The 18,764-nt window shown below is 45.8% G+C and overlaps 1 protein-coding gene across 1 annotated transcript in view; it reads right to left on the bottom strand.

Moving 5' to 3' along the window:
- LOC142296626 (lipoma-preferred partner homolog) overlaps window positions 1-11,509 on the bottom strand; it is a 426,991-nt gene extending 415,482 nt beyond the window's left edge. Inside the window, exon 1 of the mRNA XM_075340461.1 lies at window positions 11,361-11,509. The gene's annotated coding sequence lies outside the window, so the exon portion shown is untranslated. The remainder of the gene's footprint in view (window positions 1-11,360) is intronic.
- Window positions 11,510-18,764: the final 7,255 nt, after the last annotated feature.

Below are 18,764 nucleotides of genomic sequence, written 5' to 3'. Positions count from 1 at the left end.
GGCTCAAAAACCTATGCAACGGATGGGGCGAAAAAAACGGATCCGTTGCATAAGTTTTTACATGCGGCCCATCCGTTTGACAGATGCGGCTTGATACTGAGCATGTGCAGGGCAAAAAACGCAAGCGGTGGCCGGATGCGGTTTTTGCCGCAGGACGCTGCATCTGGCGTCCATAGGATCCGGTGCGATGCATTTTTTTCGCCGCACAAAAAAAACGTGCCAGGCAACGTTCCATCCGGCCGCCGCATGGGCTAAATATGCCGCATCCGGAAAAACCGGACACAACGCAAGGCAATGCGGCACAATATGGTGCTAATGCAAGTCTATGCGGAAAAAACGCAACCGGTGGTAAAAAAAACGGTTGCGTTTTTTCTGCAAAGCACCGTATTGTGCCGCACTGCAAAAACTGGAAGTGTGAAAGCAGCCTTAGTAACATGCCGAATACAGCTGGAGGTGTGAGCTTCTATACAGTTATAGCCCATTGCTCACTTGGTCTAGAATATTGATCCCACACCTGATTAAAGCAGTTTGCCCCAAAAAAGATCTAGCCATGGTCAGCTAAAAATGGGGCGGGTGATTCAGTGTCACTAGTGTAACATGAAGAAAATACAGTGAACATAAAAAATGTCCATGATGCAGCTAACACTAAAATTAGTCCAAAACTAGCACAAATATCAAAGTCAACCATACTGGGCAGGAAACGTGCGCTGCATGCCAGCAGATGGTCACAGATATACCAGCTAAAGCGCTTTTTATTTTTAACCATCTGCATTTTGAAAGAACACAGAACTGGTTAAACGGAAGTTGTTGATGGAGTCATAAGGGTCAGGCTGGTACATTGCACACACCAACTATCCCAAAACCAAATTAGGAAAAAAGAGAAAGGGGGAGGAAGCAAAAAATGACATTAGTCCCGCTAAATATCAGGCATCACCAAAAATGTGCCTGTTTCACAATACTTCAGGTTTAAGCTGCATTCAGCAGTGGATTGTCATCAGTATAAAGGCCATAGAGGCTGCATATAGTCACATCTACATCACAAAACCCTCATTATAGGCCGCTTGCTGCAGAATTTTACAATGGATTGCATGCATTAGTTGAAGGCTACAATATAATCAAGTTTCAATTGTAAAAATTGTGGCTGGGCTGAAAAATCCAACATGTAGAATCTTCTGATCTGGCTCTTTGAAGGGTCCGCCTCCACAACTGGAGCACCAGATGGACCTGAAGGATCCCATAGAAAACTAGGGGAGACGTTCTTGAATCGGCTTTCCTCTGGTGCTCCCTGCCTCGCTGGAGGACCAAAAAAACAAAACCTGACGTCTGGATAGATAGAATCGCTTAGGCCTCGTTTCTCTTTAGGACGTTGAAATAAAAGTAACGCAGCAACAGAAGGAAATATAATAATAATACCACTCGTATGGAAGAGATCGGGCGCCGGGGGACAACAACTAACAAACAAAAGTTTAAGTGAGGTCAATAAACTCCAATGCCTTTACACGAGATTAAACCCAATCCTCTTCGGATTGCCCGGGATTATTATTTATAGTCCATTTGCGAGGTGCTGTGGAAAAGTTTTCTACCCTTGTGTTGAAGTGCAAAACTGCTAACATTTCTCTAGATGCTTATTAGCACATTATTAGAGTCCAGGGATTTCACTGGAAGCAATTGGCCTCCCATGACCACACTGTTTTCAAAGCAGGTATTCCCTCACGCCTGCCTTACCTCTGGTAACTTCAGGTTTGCCATTTACATTGCAACCAAATCATTATACCATCACAGCATAGAAAAGTAGTAGCAGAAAAGGGTTAAATCAACATTTTTTTTATGGCTTTCTACTTACATTCCTCGAGCCCAATACAGGGAGGAAATGTAAAGCGGCTGTCCTGGCTGAGAACAAATGTCTGCAGTCATTCTATGCGACAGCGTGTGACACACACACTGTCATGATTCCCCACGTCCTCTCCCAGCTCCTCTTCCCGGTACCGCCGCTCCGGCTTCCGATAGCTGCAGGACCTGGTGGTGATCACCTGATGCGGCACCTGACACATCAGCTGATCGTAAGTCTCGCGGTGACGCAGGCTTTTTACCGCAAAGCCGGCTTAAACTATCAGCTGATGCCATCAGGAGACCTCTTCACTGATTACCGGCAGCTCCTGCAGCGATAGGACAGGAGTCTGCACAGACGTGTGTATTTTATTTTATATTTTTTCACCGATGCATCAGCTGATTGTATAAACGGCTTTTATACAATCAGCTGATGTGTCATGTGATTCAGGCCCTTGAACCTGACACATCATCTGATCGCTTTGCCTTCCAGCAAACCGATCAGATGATATTGGATCCGGATTGGACGGCGCGGGACCCTGACCCAGGATTACTGCGGAGGGGGGGTTCTTTATTTCAATAAAGATTGAGTCACTAATTGTGTTGTGTTTTATTTCTAATAAAAATATTTTTCTGTGTGTTGTGTTTTTTTTTATCTTTACTAGAAATTCATGGTGGCCATGTCTAGTATTGGCGTGATACCATGAATTTCGGGCTTAGGGCCAGCTGATAAAATACAGCTATCCCTAACACCATCATTTACCAGTGAGCCACCCGGCATCAGGGCAGCTGGATGAGTTGGATACAGCGCCAGAAGATGGTGCTTCTATGAAAGCGCCATTTTCTGGGATGGCTGCAGACTGCAATTTGCAGCGGGGGTGCCCAGAAAGCTTGGGTACTCTGCACTGTGGATTCCAATCCCCAGCTGCCTAGTTGTACCTGGCTGGACTCAAAAATTGGGCGAATCCCACGTCATTTTTTTTTTTTAAATTATTTCATGCAATTCATTATTAAAAAAAAAAAAAAAAAAGGGCTTCTCTATATTTTTGATTCCCTGCCGGGTACAAATAGGCAGCTGAGGGATATGGGCAGCCCGTATCTGCCTGCTGTACCTGGCTAGCATACAAAAATATGGCGAAGCCAACGTCATTTTTTTGGGGGGGGGGGCAAAAAAATCTTGCATACAGTCCTGGATGGAGGATGCTGAGACTTGCAGTTCTGCAGCTGCTGTCTGCTCTCCTGCATACACTATTAGATGGAGTATGCTGAACCTTATAGTTCTGCTCCCCCTGCCTCTCCCTCCAGCATACAGTCCTGGATGGAGCATGCTGAGCCTTGTAGTTCTGCAGCTGTCTGCTCTCCTGCATACACTAATGGAGAATGAAGAACATATTGAAGAAGGAAATGACAGACTTTTTTTTCCAACAATCTTTAATGACATTGTTCATTGATAAAAAAAACGCATAAAAACGCAGTGAGCAAAAACGCAGCAAAACGCACACTTTTTTTTGCCGTGGGTGCGTTTGTGCGTTTTTTGCCGCAAAAATAGCACAAAAAACACAGCGTCAAAAAAACGCAGTGTGTGAACTTAGCCATACACGCACTTTTGATTAGCTCCTTCTCCTTTGTACGATATTGCTGACAGATAGGACACTATGTTCAGTGTGACAGGTTCCCTTTAAACGCAGTCCTCTAAACATTATGACTTTACAATGGCATTGCTGAAGGGACATAACAAAAGAGAATGATTAGCTTCAATTTTGACAAATGGCTATACAACTCAGACAAAAGGTTTACTGAAGAAAGAAATCAGGATTCTCGACAGAACATACTGTCAGATTACATTTTATACCTATTTATCCAGACAAAATACGATGCCCTAATGTTCTAGCCCAAGTAGTGACAGATGAGGTGATCGTTCTGATACATTGGGTCTTGTTTTATCAGTCTCCCCTTACTCCACTGGAGTTTTCACAGTCCTGTCTGTAGACGGATAAGCATGCTCATTTAGATAAGGCCTACCTTTACGGTAAATGATAATTTGGAGATAGAAGAAAGCGCAAGACAGGAATTAAATATGTGGAAGATTCACCGATAACCAGGACAAAAAAGAAGACAAGGAAGTTGAAGACAAGTTTACAATTCCAGGACACCGCACTGCCTGATTCCGACTTGATGAAAGTACTAAAACAAGGTACAGTCAACAGAACGTGGACTTTTTCAGAGGATGGAGCCGCGTATTGCAACATCATAATCCCCCTTTCATGTTTAGCAAAAAAATGGCAAGAATGCTGCGGTCCAACATAAAGAAAAACACAGGCACATTCCTCAAAGACAGGGCTCTCCTTCTGGCAGCCGTTAGCCAGATGCACAAGGAGCCTCCAAGAACCTTCACAGACTGCTCAGCATTACATCTAATAGGAACCAGCACACTACTGCACATTAGGAAATGCCTTTCATCTGCCCCAAACAACACTGGCCGCTGCCGGATAATCCAATATTCTGGATTACAAGGAGGCGGCTATACAAAGGAATACAGCAATAAGACTGGAAATTTAAAGAAGTTTAAAGCAAGATGATTCTTTTCTCATTACACTTATATGAGCTGACAATTTTATTCCATCTGGGCCATCAAATTCTGAATTAAAAAGCAGATTGTCAGCAGTTTTGACCCTTTAAACGGGGGCATATTATGCATATCTATGCTTCCTGCATAACAACAAGACGCGATTCCAACTGCCCAAGGGTGTAGTCCCTTTAAATGTCTTTGGCGCTCTGCACTGAACCCTTCCTAACCCCTCCCCTGCGCTGAATGACACCTCAAGGGGATTCCTGATTGGAGCTTTGATTCAGAGGGGCGGGATTAGTGTCCCCCACCTAAGACATTTAGCATAACAGTATACTATTATTTCCTTGGTCCTATAAGCAGTATGACCCTCAATCAGCCATGGGAGGGTGGGGGCATTAGTGTCCCTCTCTGATGATCGTAGGGGGAGGTGTACATTGACCCTGCACCAGTGTACAATTATCTATCTAGTCCATCTGAATTGTGAAGTGTTGTGGTATATGTTGGCGCTATAGAAATAAATATTATTATTACTAGTAAGTGATCATTTTGCACATTGGACCTTTAAGGCTGAATATATCTTTACTTGTTCTGTCACAGATGGTTGGTTGTTGCTGCCACTGTGTAAACGCATGCTAAGAATACAAGAACTAAAGGCCAAATTTTCTAAAGATTTACTGAACACGTTTACCAAAAATGGGAAAATGTAATGTACTTGGCAAGGAACAGCTGGGAACATTAACATAAGCGTCCGCCCGTAATCTACACTGAGCAGAGGCATTCCGGGGAGAACACACGATGTGTGGGACGGGCACACCCAATACAGTAACATCATATGGACGGGAAGAGAACACTTCTCAGAACTTCTCATTGCACAACATCTGAAGGATCATCACTATGTACAGTAAATGGCTGGTAATGCCAGCACCGCCACTTACTGGCCACAGCAATGATCCCAATGCAGCCAGTGACTGCCTGACTGGGCATTTCACACTTCCAAGGTTTCAAGGACAGGACTAGAAGGTACAGTACAAATAATGAGAATGAAGGATCAGGAAGGAGAGCATTATTTCTTTACATTTCTTTTTCTCTGATGGGCAAAATGGAGTGTTTTACACATCCAGGGCCACACAGGTCACTAGTGCGATCCTTGCATGACACTCGGCTCACGCTGGCAGTACAGCAGAGCCGAGTGTCATGCGAGTGTCACTGTGACTGAGGTCCGGTCATGCCAGCGGACCTCAGGTGCGGGGGACGGGCCGGCGCTGAGGAGCGGAGGGCCGGCTCTAAGGAGGAGAGGGAGGGATTTATCTCCTACTATCCTCATTAGCCGGCTATTAACATTCTCGCACTACAATCTACTACACTACCTCCAATAGGTAATCGCTCATGGGTGCTGGGACATAGGTTAATATCAGTTCGAGTGGAATGCAATGTTTTATCGCATTCCACTTGGTCCAATTTTCATGCCGTGTGGCTTAGGCCTACCTAGTAGAATGGTGTGGTAGCTCATACTCCATCACTGCTCCGATTAATCTCTATGTGGCTGTGGGAAAAGCCAAGAGAAGGACTTGGTAGCCCTATAGGGGATGAATGAAGCAGCCGAAGAGCATGTGTACTGCTGCTCCAATCCAATGGGGATAAAAGTGCCTTATTCTGCCGATCGGTGCAGATCCCAGCATTGGAACCCCCGCCAATCAATAAAATATAGCCTACAAGGGTTCTCTGGTGAAATTTTATAACAATATCAAGTTTTTCTTGGGTCTGTATGTTTTCGGCTCGACTGATAGTTTCACAAAAATGAACTGGGAGCTCAAGAGAGCTGTTCGCATTACTAGCTACTAAGGAACATTGACTGGTTTAAAGGCTGAAAAGGGTGGTCACAAACAACTCAATTTTCATCCTAAATCTATACTTAATGCCATCATCTAAACTATCTTTCTGTATACTTGAATTAAAAAATTCTCTGTTCTTACCTAACTACACTAATTTTTCTTCACAACTTGCTTTTTGATGACGCTTTGTTTGAGAATCTCAGTGCATGCAAGGATACTCAAATGAAGCGTCATAAGGGGGCACAGGTTGCGGTAACTGTTGCAACCTGTGCCCCCCTCTCTAAAAATTAAGTGTCATCAATGGGAACGTTCCCGCACAATATGCACATTGCAGAGTGCTCAATCAGAAGCTCAGATCAGTGGTAATAAGCCAGCACCAGAGCACACTGTTACTGGGCCGTGTAAGACGAAAACCTGGAGTACAGACACCAGGACGTGCCTGCAACTAACGTTACGATGGGTATTCATCTTACAACACACACTAAGGCTATGTGCCCACCGCACTATGTACCCACGGATATATCCGCAGGTACGGCCGCAGGTTTCCCGCAGCTGATCCCCTGTGATTCAAGCGAAATATCTGAGCTAAACCTGCGGACATTCGTGCAACTTACCTGCGGAAGTCCCGGCCTCTATCTAGGAATAATTGACATGCAGTTATGTGCAGCTGCGGGACATCCGCAGCATATTCCGCAGCCGCACATTCCGCAGCATGGACACAGACACTCCCCATGTCTTATAGGATAATATGGGGAGTGTCTGTGCTTGCTAAAACCTGCAGATTTATCTAGAAAATCCAGAGAAATCCGCAGGTTTTCCGCGGCAAATTCCGCAAGTTACTGAGTCCCGTGGGCACATAGCCTAACTGTGCGGCCTGATGCCGGCTCCTTGCAAATGATCTGAGCAGGTGAGAGAGCACACTGTCTTTGTGCACATTGCACAGAGAAGAGCCCAGCCACTGAATGAGCTGATCGCTGACACTTTGTTTCAAGGAGGGGGCACAGGTTGTAACAGTGACCGCAGCCTCTGACCCCCAAAGACGACGCTTCATTTGAATTTCCCAGCATGCACTGGGATTCTCAAACAAAGCGTCATCAAAAAGGAAGTTGTAAAAAAAATTTATATATATATATATATATATATATATATATATATATATATATATATATATATATTAAAAAAAACAAAACAGTTAATGTAGTTAGGGAAGGATAGGGAATTTTGAATTCAAGTATATAGGAAAAAAAATGAATTTCAGATTATGTCACATATGGGTAGGGATTTAGGATTAAAAGAAAGTATTTCAGACCAACACTTTAAAAAACTGCAGCCTAAAGGCATTATCCAATAAATTGAAAAAAAAAAAAGCAATACTAAATAAAAACAGGAAAAAAAAAAAACCAATCACATCACTGCTCCCCAGCACTGATGCTACAGTACCATCCCACCACTCGTTCTCTCATAACTTCAGACCACTGAGAAAAATGGACAATAGATAACTTGTGTTCACCATAGACCTATTGAACATGCTATGGCCCCAATTTTCTACAAAAAAATGTCAAGGAAGTTATATCAAAATTGGCAGACGTAGCACCACTACCCGTGGTTAGTTCAATAAGGCAATGCCGTGTGCATGTGTCCTAAATCTGAAAGTACTTTCCATCAAAGCAACTTAAAAATGGCAAATCATTCATATAAAGTGGGTTGTCTGGCCTTCTGATAGAAGTCTGCAGTTACTCTACGAGACTGCAGACTTCTGAAGTTGCATAGCATGTGCACCGCACACTGTCAGGATTCTGCAGTGTTGCCAGGGAGTCACATGACCACAAGTACGCGATTTGCATACATGTGATCACATGCCGACTAGATGTGCTCGACTTCTCTTCATTCACTTGTACTGAAAGAAGCCAGGAACATCTAGGTGAAATGTTGCTGGAAGTATGCAAACCAAGTACTTGTGGTCACATGACCACAGCAGAATTCTGACAGCGTGCGCACCACACACTGTCAGGATTCAGAAGTCTGCAGTGAGTGCCAGCAGACATCAGAAGATCAGAGAATCCCAGGAACAAAGGATCCATGAATGGAGGTTCACCATTAGGGCTCTCGCACTGGACAGATTTCAGCTCCTCTCTTTGCTTTCCAGATATTCTATAATGAGTTATAATAAGAAATGTTCAGATAAAAAGCAGAGGAAAAAATGTGACCTTCATTGTATGATTCATACGAGCAGTGAAGTAAAAACAGAATAGCGTCATCAAACCTAGATAGGATGTGATAATACTAAGCAGGGCTGTGGAGTCGGAGTCGTGGAGTCGGAGTCGGAGCTCATTTTGGTGGAGTCGGAGTCGGAGTCGGTATAAAATGCACCGACTCCGACTCCTAAAATATATAATAAATTGGGGACAGGAGTGCAATGCAGAATGTGCTGAATATTTTACTAAATAATAACATTTAGTATAATGCTTATATTTAAGTGAAAAATTTATTGTAGTACAATGTGAACATCAGACATTTAATTGTTTTTATGATACAATAATCAAGATATTTGGATAGAACATAAAATATTTATTGGAATACAACTTTAGAACACAAAAAACTAATAAATTGTAAATATGTAATATATATATATATATATATATATATATATATATATATATATATATATATATATATATATATATATATATATATATATATATATATACATACATACACACAGTGTATATACACACACAAGATATATATGTAATCTACTGTATATTACATAGTGTATTACATATTTACAATTTATTACAGTTTTTTGTGTTCTAAAGTTGTATTCCAATATATTTTATGTTCTATCCAAATATCTTGATTATCGTATCATAAAAATTATTAAATGTCTGATGTTCACATACACATATTCATGTACTACAATAAATTTTTCACCTAACTAAGCAATATATGTAGGAGTCGGAGTCGGAGTCGGAGCCGGAGTCGGAGTCGGAGCCGGAGTCCGAGTCGGTGCAAGAGAATTTGAGGAGTCGGAGTCGGAGTTGAAGGTTTGGCTTACCGACTCCACAGCCCTGATACTAAGTGATCCTCTAGTGATGTGTAAGGGGGTGCATGTGGTTGAATGGGATGTGTATATATTCCTTTATTCTCTGGTCTCCTTGTCTTCCTATCAGTCAGGGTCTTGTGTCTGCAGTCTCTCTATGTCCGCCCTCCATATTGGTGAAGCCTGTCATCTGATTGATCACTATAGGCGAGTCGGTGCCAATGGACAGATGATGCGTGAGCGAGGTGCAGGAAAAAAGCGAGTGACCCGATCTCCTCCAGTAATGAAGAACAAAAGGAAGGGACGTCAAATTAACAGAAAAAAGGGAATATTTTATGTCTGATGCAAAAATATGTCACCCTGTAGAAGAAGCCAACTGTGAGCGACTGCGGTGACTGATAAGTGCACTCCACGTGGTGGAGCGTTATATAAACCAATTACCAACTGTAAAGGATTGTATACATCGTGACTGAATCGCCTATAGATTGCAAGCTCATATGCCAAAAAATACTTGTGCTCTTATAGGCCCAGATTCACCTAAGTATTTATAACTGGATAAAAAAAAATGAAAAGTTGCAACATTCTTGCACAACACTACGTGGCACAACCGTTTAGTGACATGGCATTTCCACACCATTCTTGGCCCGCTGTGCCAAAGTGAGCAGAGCGTAGGCAGGGCAGAAGCTGGCAACGTCAACCTAATTAATGACCAGAAATCTTACTCTAGTCACTGACTTGAGCAAGAATTGCAGTGAGGGGCACACCCCTGAGAAGATGCACCGAATTCATTAAGTGGTGTGAATCTCTTAATGAATGAAGCGCCTCTTATTCCACCATGCCCTTCATGACGCCTGGCATGTACAATGCCATCTGACAGAGCCAGGGCCATAGTGTTTCAGTGTGAGAGGCCTGAGCAGACGTTCCATTTTGTGTGGGACACCAGAGCAGGAGCCTGCAGATGACATCAGCAGCCTGTACTGTAACCCTGGGGTCCTGGATTCATAGCACACGTCTACATGGAGGGTGTACGTTCTCCATGTCTGTGTGAGTGTCCTCTAGTGAAACATACCAATAGACAGGTCCTCTATATACCTGGAATACTGTGTAAGGGATAGGAAGCTGAGAGCCCCACTGCGGACCAGGACTGATGAAGGACAGCAGCATATTAGCACAGATGGCGGCATCTTCTAGTCAGTGTCCCTCACTCCCGAGGACTTGGTAGGAATGGCCAACCACTATATGGCCCGAGTCGTGTTCTGTTCTACGCTGCTCGTCCAGCCAAGCCTGCTGGATTTTTGATGTGAAGGAACAGTGTTGGTGTTGGATCAGCGGCTGGAGCCAAAGACAATCAACTGCTAGGACCTGGTGATGCCACCAAAACACGTCACTGCGGGGAAATGGCCCATTACTCGCTGCCCAATTATGTAATAGAATGGGCGGCGGTGACATTTATGGGCCAGTGTGCGCCATTATTGCCGGAGGGTAAATCTAACACCCCCCCCCCCTCACTGGAGAAGGAGACATGCGGCTGAGTGCTCCTCAGACTGTCACTCTACATATAGAGGACAGGGCGTCTGAGGGCACTCAACTCCAGCACCCCGTATTGGTCATTGCTGGAAGCAGATGAGCCCCACTCTGAGCAGACCACTTTTCCGGACTCACACGGGCCCTTGTCACTGAGACCACCAGCCCTGAGGGGCCACTGTGTGGAGTCGCCTCTGCGCAGTCTTCTGCTGACCACCACCAGTCACCATCACTGGTAGGGGAGTCAGACTCTGCAATTACTTAGGAGACACCTGGCAACCAATGAGAGGAGAGCTTTCACTGTAAGCAGCCATGTGATTGGCTGCTGCGCCTGGAGCTGCTCTGTGCTGCCGGCCGCTATAGGCTGGCGCTCCACATCCGGGCCCCGAGTAGCGGGACGTGTGCCGGCCGCCTCAGGGCTAAGCGCTTCCTCTGGGCTGGGCTCTGCCCCGGGTGACAACGTCACCACCTATCAGCCTCTGTCTTCCGGGCGCTGCACCGCATTCCTCGGCGGGCACACCGGACGCGGCTGTGCGGGGAGCGAGGAGAGCCGCGCACTCATTGTTACCTGAGGTGCCGGCTGTGTCTCCGCGGGCGGGGTGTCACTTCCAAGTTCACCGGTTACCAGAAAAACTTCATGCTGGTCACCATCTTGGATTTCCGGAAACCGGGAAGGGACCCCGGCTTCTCCCTGGTCATGTGACCAGACCACGCCCTCTTCCCACCCTTTGCTCCCTGTGCTCTCCGTGTTATCAGTGCACGTCCTGAGTGCACAGTGCAGGCTGGATTCCCACAGGCCTGGAGCACAAACGTCCTGGAGGCCAGAAAAGCCACAAAACTACCGCAGAAGCTGCGGCGCGTACACTCAGGGCCCACCCAATCAGGTCCCTGCTTTAGTTCTCTAACTGCAAACTTAGAAATGAGAGAAGCGCTGTGATTGGTCACGTAGGTCACTGACTTATCAGTGTCACTACACGTGTGTAGTCCCAGAAATGCATAGCGTCTCACAAGGACTGGTCTGGGAAGAAATGAGGAAGGTTCTGTAGGAGATAGTGATCAGTGGCTATTATGTCCTGTGGTGCACTGCAGAATAGCACAGCCCCATACACTGCACACAATCTCCAGTAGGACGGTGGAAAAATCAGAAAACGTGGAGGATCATTTCCATACCCAAGTGTAATGTCAAAAGATGCCAGTATCCTAAAATACTAAAAGGATGCAGCTTATCTGGCCAATAGGTGGGTCCACCTTTGGGTCTCGCAGCCGTGTGGAGAGCAGGGGTCCCCGTCCCCATCTGGCCTGCTTCAGCAGCTAAGTGCATGGCTCGCTCTATTCTATAAAGACTCTAGAATAGCCCTTTAGAGGGGTTCTCCATGTCACCGTCCTTACTGGTTGAAAGGCCTTCTCAAAGGGAATCTGTAACCAGGTTTTTGCCACCTAATCTGAGAGCAGCATAATGTAGGGGCAGAGATTCTGATTCCAGCGATGTGTCACTTACTGGGCTGCTTAGTGTGGTTTTGATAAATCACTGTTTAATCAGCAGTAGATTATCATTACAGGACTAGTTGGTGTGCTGCCAGGTAGTCCAGCATATTCATAAGCTCTGTATAACTGCAGCAGAGAAAACAATGATTTTATCAAAATGACAGCAAACAGCTCAGTAAGTGACATATCATTGGAATCAGGGTCTCTCCCCCTACATTATGCTGCTCTCAGATGGGGGAGCAAAAACCTGGTGACAGATTCCCTTTATTGGGAACTAAGCAGCAGGATTTTACCATATAAAGCAATAATAATCTTTATTTGTATATAGCGCAATCATATTCCGCTGCACTTTTCATACATTAGCAATACTGTCCCCATTGGAGCTCACAATATAAATTCCCTATCTGTATGTCCTTGGCATATGGGAGGAAACCCACACAAACACAGGAAGAACAAACTCCTTGCAGATGTTGTCCTTGGTGGGATTTGAACCCAGTGCTAACCACAGAGCCACCGTGCCACCCTAAAGTACAGGCAGTGCGATACAGACACTATGATGGGGAATCAAATCATACCTATAGTTTCCAGATTGGATGTTTAATTGCTGAAAACAACGTTCTGAAAGATCCAGAAATGAGTGCATTGGTTGAGTGGCATGAGCAGCGGAGTGGGCCTTTGTGGGTCAGGTCCTCTGTGTAAATTCCTCCTCCGGCATCCTCCTGGCTTGCCCCTTTTCTTTATTTAAATTTCACGCCTCGCCGACATCGCTGATGTTGACGACGCATGTGCTTTGCTAGTGTGATGTGTTCATTAAAATGGCACCAGAGTCACCCATGCGAGAACCGCGATCTCCGGTGCCATTTTATTAAAGACACTGTGATGAAGACTATGAGCAGTGTCGGCACATGCGAAGATATCATTTTTTTTTATCTATGCACTTGCCCTTGCCGCTCTTAGTCTTCTTTAGAGTGTCTTCAATAAAGTGGCATCGAAGAGTGCAGTATACACATGTGCTGACTCTTCCGCCATTTTAATGATAACAATATCATAAAAGCAATGCGCACATGCCGCCAACATCAGTAATGGCAGCGTTGTGCAAAATTTAAATAAAGAAAAAGGGGCAAGCCAGGAGGACGCTGGAGGAGGAATTTACACAGAGGACCTGATCCACAAAGGCTTGCTCTGCTGCAGACGCCGCTCAACCACTGCACTTGTTTCTGGACCTTTAAGAACATTCTTTTTCTGCAATCAAACAATCTGGAAAGTAAAGGTATGATTGGGTTCACCATCCTAGCGCTAGTATCGTACTGCCATGTACTTTATATGGGAAAATCTTGGTGGTTGGTTCAGTTTAAGAAAAAGCTGGTCTCATATTATCCCCTTCTGGGCCCAGAGCATACGCTGCGAGTACGAGCCGAATGTCATCTTCTGTACTCCGATTCTCTCACATGGTAGTATTACAGCACAGAGGAGGAAAAGAGGTAGGGATTATTCTTTCCATCTTCTCCATTGTCTGTCCCTGCATATATCAGACTGGATGACATCCAAGCGTAGGCCGATGTTTCACACGTACCTATAGACTGGTAAGAGTGTGTGATCCGAGACATGCTGCCAATCACAGGCTGCGATTCCTCCCTCGGTCCGATTAGAGTTGATCTGCCTCATTGACTAACATCGGTCTGAGTCCAATACAACATTTTCTCGCATTGCACTCGTTCAATTTATATTCTCATGTGACCCCGGCTTAAAGGTGGTGTCACACACGGCGACAACGACGTCGCTGCTAAGTCACCATTTTCTGTGACGTAGCAGCGACGTCCCGTCGCTGTGTGTGACATCCAGCAACGACCTGACCCCTGCTGTGAGGTCGCCGGTCGTTGCTGAATGTCCTGCTTCATTTTTTGGACGTTGCTCTCCCGCTGTGAAGCACACATCTCTGTGTGTGACAGCGACGAACTGAAGGGAGCAGGGCAGGGAGCCGGCTTCTGTCAGCCTGCAGTAAGCTGTAACCACGGTAAACATCGGGTAACCAAGCGAAGTGCTTCGCTGGTTACCTGATATTTACCTTAGTTACTAGCGTATGCCGCTCTCAGGCTGCCAGTGCCGGCTCCCTGCTCCCTGCACGCATAGCCAGAGTACACATCGGGTAAATAAGCAAAGGTTTGCTTATTAACCTGATGTGTACTCTGGCTACGAGTGCAGGGGGCCAGCGCTACGCGGTGTGCGCTGGTAACCAAGGTAAATATCGGGTAACCAGCGAAGCATTTTGCTTGGTTACCCGATATTTACCTTAGTTACCAAGCGCAGCATCGCTACAACTCGTCGCTGCTGGCTGGGGGCTGGTCACTGGTCGCTGGTGAGATCTCCCTGTTTGACAGCTCACCAGCGACCATGTAACGACGCAGCAGCGATCCTGATAAGGTCAGGTCGTCAGTCGTGATCACTGCTACGTCGCTACATGTGACCCTAGCTTAAGTCTACGTTCACACGACCAAGTGCTGTTTGTGAAAAAACTGACGGTCAGACCAATATTATTCAATAGGTCTGTTCAGATTTTTCATGGACTGAATATAATGAAATCAGTTACAGCATGCACTATTTTCTTTTTGATGAGACTTGCCTTTTCATCTGTGGATGTGGAAAAAAATCGGATCCCAAAAAGGATCATCCATAAATTATCCGATTTTTATGCATACATTGCAGTTATTAACATGGGGAACTGTATTTGGTCTTGTGATTTTAATAATTGCCCATGTCCAAACAGATGCCATACGGGTAAAAGTAAAGATGAAGAATCATCAGTTGTTTCTGTATGAAAATGAGACCATCTCCCATATGCGTTTGTGAACTCGGCCCAGTAGCGTTGACATTTTTTATTTGCTCCTTATTCATTGTTTAAGTTGTACCTTAATTTTATTTGGTTTAATCTGTTTGATTTTTTTTTTTGTTCAGCATTATGGTTGCGGTTTTGGTTATCTGCATGTTTTAACCTAATTCACCATTTGCGAATTTCTGAAACGTTCCAAAATTTTTATTGAAAGGAGTCCTAACTTTTTACTTTAAATGGGTTGTCCACGACTCAGACAACCCCTTCTCAGCCGCCATGTTTCACCCGGTAAAATAACAACACTTATACTCCCCTCTGGTGCTAGTGCGGTTCCAGCGTCATCAAGAGGGAGTGATGAGGAAGAAAGTGGTTCCTCTGCACTGCCCGTATAGCCAAACGATGAGTCAGATGAAATTGATCCTGAAGAAGAGGCCAGATCCCCTCGAAACACGTAGGTAAAATAAAAGCTGTTTAATTCCATCTGACTAATCATTTGGCTTTACGGACAGCGCGGAGGAACCACTTTCTACCTCATCATATGCCAGTTTGGTGTCTCTACACTCGTGGATCTGCAGCAGCTTTTATCTCTACATAGTGGTTGTCCCCATCACCCCTGTTTCATCAGGTATCACCCTATTGTGCTTTTATTTTCACCTCTAGTTGGCTTTTCCTTATCAAGAAGGAGTGATCAGCCACAGCCCTGACTTTTTCGTGATGTCTGAAGATGGGGAGAGTGAAGCCAGCATTGATTTTGTGCAGAGCTTGTGGGACATAACAACCTCATGGGAAACCTGGAACAGCGAGTGCTGATGTGCCGCCCACTTGCCCAGCAGCCTGCCGCTGCTCGGGTCTGGACCTTCCGGTGGGTGGCTCGCGGGTCTCCAGACCTGGGGGTCCTGCGGACACTCCGAATAAAAAGGGGAAGTTGGTGTAGGGACGTATATTTACGGGCTAAGCCGTATACAGTTTGTGACGCCATCCACGGTGTGTGGTGAGGTTGGACACCACCGCTGCTGTTGCGGGGCACCCGGGGAGATGTTGCGCAGCAAGTTGTTAACCCCTCCATGGGCAGGGATGGTGGCCCCGGGACCCGTTGGGCTTTGTTGCAGGGAGATGGGCGACCGCAGAAGGTACTGATGTACTCACTATTAGAATGAAACACTCGAGTCTCTGGTAAACCAAGGTGATGGTGGTCAGTGCCCGCAGTCGGCGGCGTTCTGGTTCCCCCACCCGGCTGGTGGTCTCTGTCTTTCTCCTGCACCTTTGTGTGATGGTGGACTGCCTGTGCTTGCAACTTCAGGAGTTCGTTCCCGTCTGGATATGGCCTAAGGAGCCCTTGCCCACAGACGCTGGCCCGTGAGATCTCTGGGCCTTGGCGGTGACCTATTATCCCCCTCGTTGGGCTGTTGTCTTCAGTCGGGAATTAGGGGGGGACAGGACCTCTAGTCCTGGACGCAATCAGTTAATTAACTAGTACCAGTAGCTTCTGGGCCTAGTTTCAGGGTCTGAGTACCCCCTCTTGTGCTTCGGTTTCCGAGTTAGTTCCCCGGGTCAGTACCGGCGGGCCACTACCCTGTCCCGGTCCACCTCGGTTTCACCGAGCCGTCTTCCCGGCTCCTGTAGACAGAGGCCTCCGTCTGCTTCCTAACCAAAGGCACCAGGGCTCCTACCCTGTCACCTGTCAAATTGGGGTTTTCGCCTCTGCTGGAGCTGCACACAGCTCCAGCCCACACTCCTCTCTAACTTGAACTCTAAGCAGATCTCACTGAACTCTTTACTTTCCTTCCACCTGTCTAGACTCCTTGGTGGGCGTCTTCCAACCGCCTGGTTCCGCCCCCTGGTGTGTCTGTCTAGCCCTGAGGGGGGTGACTAGGGTTTTAATGGTTGGCTGCTGTCACCTGATGTGGGAAAGGTGTAGTGTAGGGGCCTATTTGTGACTACCTGGCCCGGCCAGGGCGTCACACTGACATGGCTGTAACGGCACCAAAGATGAGTAAAAGTGTTATTTTACTGGGGGCAAAAATGCTGATTGAGAAAGGATTGTCCAAGTAATGGACAACCCCTTTAATAAGGCACAAAAGAACAAAAACAAGCATATTTGTACCACTTCATTGAATACTCTGGGTCCATTTTGATCAACTCAGCATACAATGGATTAGAGCAAAATGGACAAAAAAACTTCAGTTTCTCCAACAGCTCCACCTCAGGAGAAATAAAGTATTACATGCTGTTAATTCATATCACCTACTTATTTTTATTACAGTAAGATGGGGTCCTCTAAATCAGGAGACACTACAATAAGAACAAGAGAAGATCTGAGCAGGGAGCCCACTTCAGTTATCCCAGAATACCCTTCAGCATGTTCAAAATGTCAGCTGTGGACTATACTGTAGCTGTAGACAGCGTCTCTAGAAGTGTAGTTATTTGCCAGCTCCATCATTTAATTGGTTACCACAATGAAAGCCTAAACTATGTAATTAGCTGTGTATAAGCATGTCATTACCAGTTCAATTAATGTTTCAGTCAGTGTCTATGTAAACTTTTGTCATTTTTGATTTATTGTGGTTCCCAAAGTTTCTTGACTTTGACACGTTCTGATTTAGTTTCCAGTCTCCTGGACCAGGATCTACCTCGATCTGCTATTTTTTCATGTCATTTTCGGTTTACTAGCATCATTCTGAGCATTCCAGTATAATATTTTTTAAAATGTTGTTTTCATATCACAAACATACAATATGATAGGTATTCTTCAAACTAGTTTGGAAAATCTTCCATTATGGAATTTCGAATTTGGCTGCAACACAGGTTGCCTTGACAAAGATCGCTATGTGCGGCCGCAACATCACAGCGCAATAGAAGTAAAAATAGCCACATTAAGACCCCAAAAGCACTGCGACAAGCAATTTGCAAAAAAAAATAGACTGAATTTTTGCCACTTATTTGTCGCTGTCTCAGAGGCATAGATATCATATTGTAACCCTAGTTACTTGTATTGCGATATCGCGGCAACACCTAGCAATCTTTAGCCATGCAACCTGTGTTGCAATTCAAGTCACCATGTAGGACAAGCCTTAAAGGGAACCAATCACCAGCATTTTCCTATATAACCTAAAGCCAGTGCTATACTGGCACTATCAGGCTGATTCTCTATGTCATGCTCCCGGTGTCCCGGCAGCCCTCCTTACCCACTGAGCTGGTTCCTGCATCGCACCACCGCTCCGTACACACTGATCCAGTCGCACCTGCATCGCACCACCGCTCCGTACCCACTGATCCAGTCACACCTGCATCGCACCACCGCTCCGTACCCACTGATCCAGTCACCTGCATCGCACCACCGCTCCTTGCTCACTGATCCAGTTCACGTGTCCGCCGGTCACGCCTGCTCGTGCTCTCCTGTGTCCTGCTCCTGGTCTTATGAGTCTGACTCTGAGTCTTAGCCACATGGTTCTGTATAGGACCAGGCCGCGCCCACTCTCCTGGTCTTATAGGGCCTGATCAACGTGTCTTGAAGCCTTGTCTTTTGAGCTAGGTCCTCAGGTCCCCTTGTACTGTGTCCTGTTACCTGTACCAGCATTCTGTACCGTCTTAAAGAACTCCGTGACTCTGGTGACCTGGTTATACCTGTCCTTGCCACGCCAGTGCTCCGGCTACCGTGTA

The sequence above is a fragment of the Anomaloglossus baeobatrachus genome, chromosome 3 (assembly GCF_048569485.1).
Source record: "Anomaloglossus baeobatrachus isolate aAnoBae1 chromosome 3, aAnoBae1.hap1, whole genome shotgun sequence".
NCBI lineage: Eukaryota > Metazoa > Chordata > Amphibia > Anura > Aromobatidae > Anomaloglossus > Anomaloglossus baeobatrachus.
The sequence above is the reverse complement of the archived record's forward strand: the minus strand, read 5'-3'. Positions and strand labels throughout refer to the sequence as shown.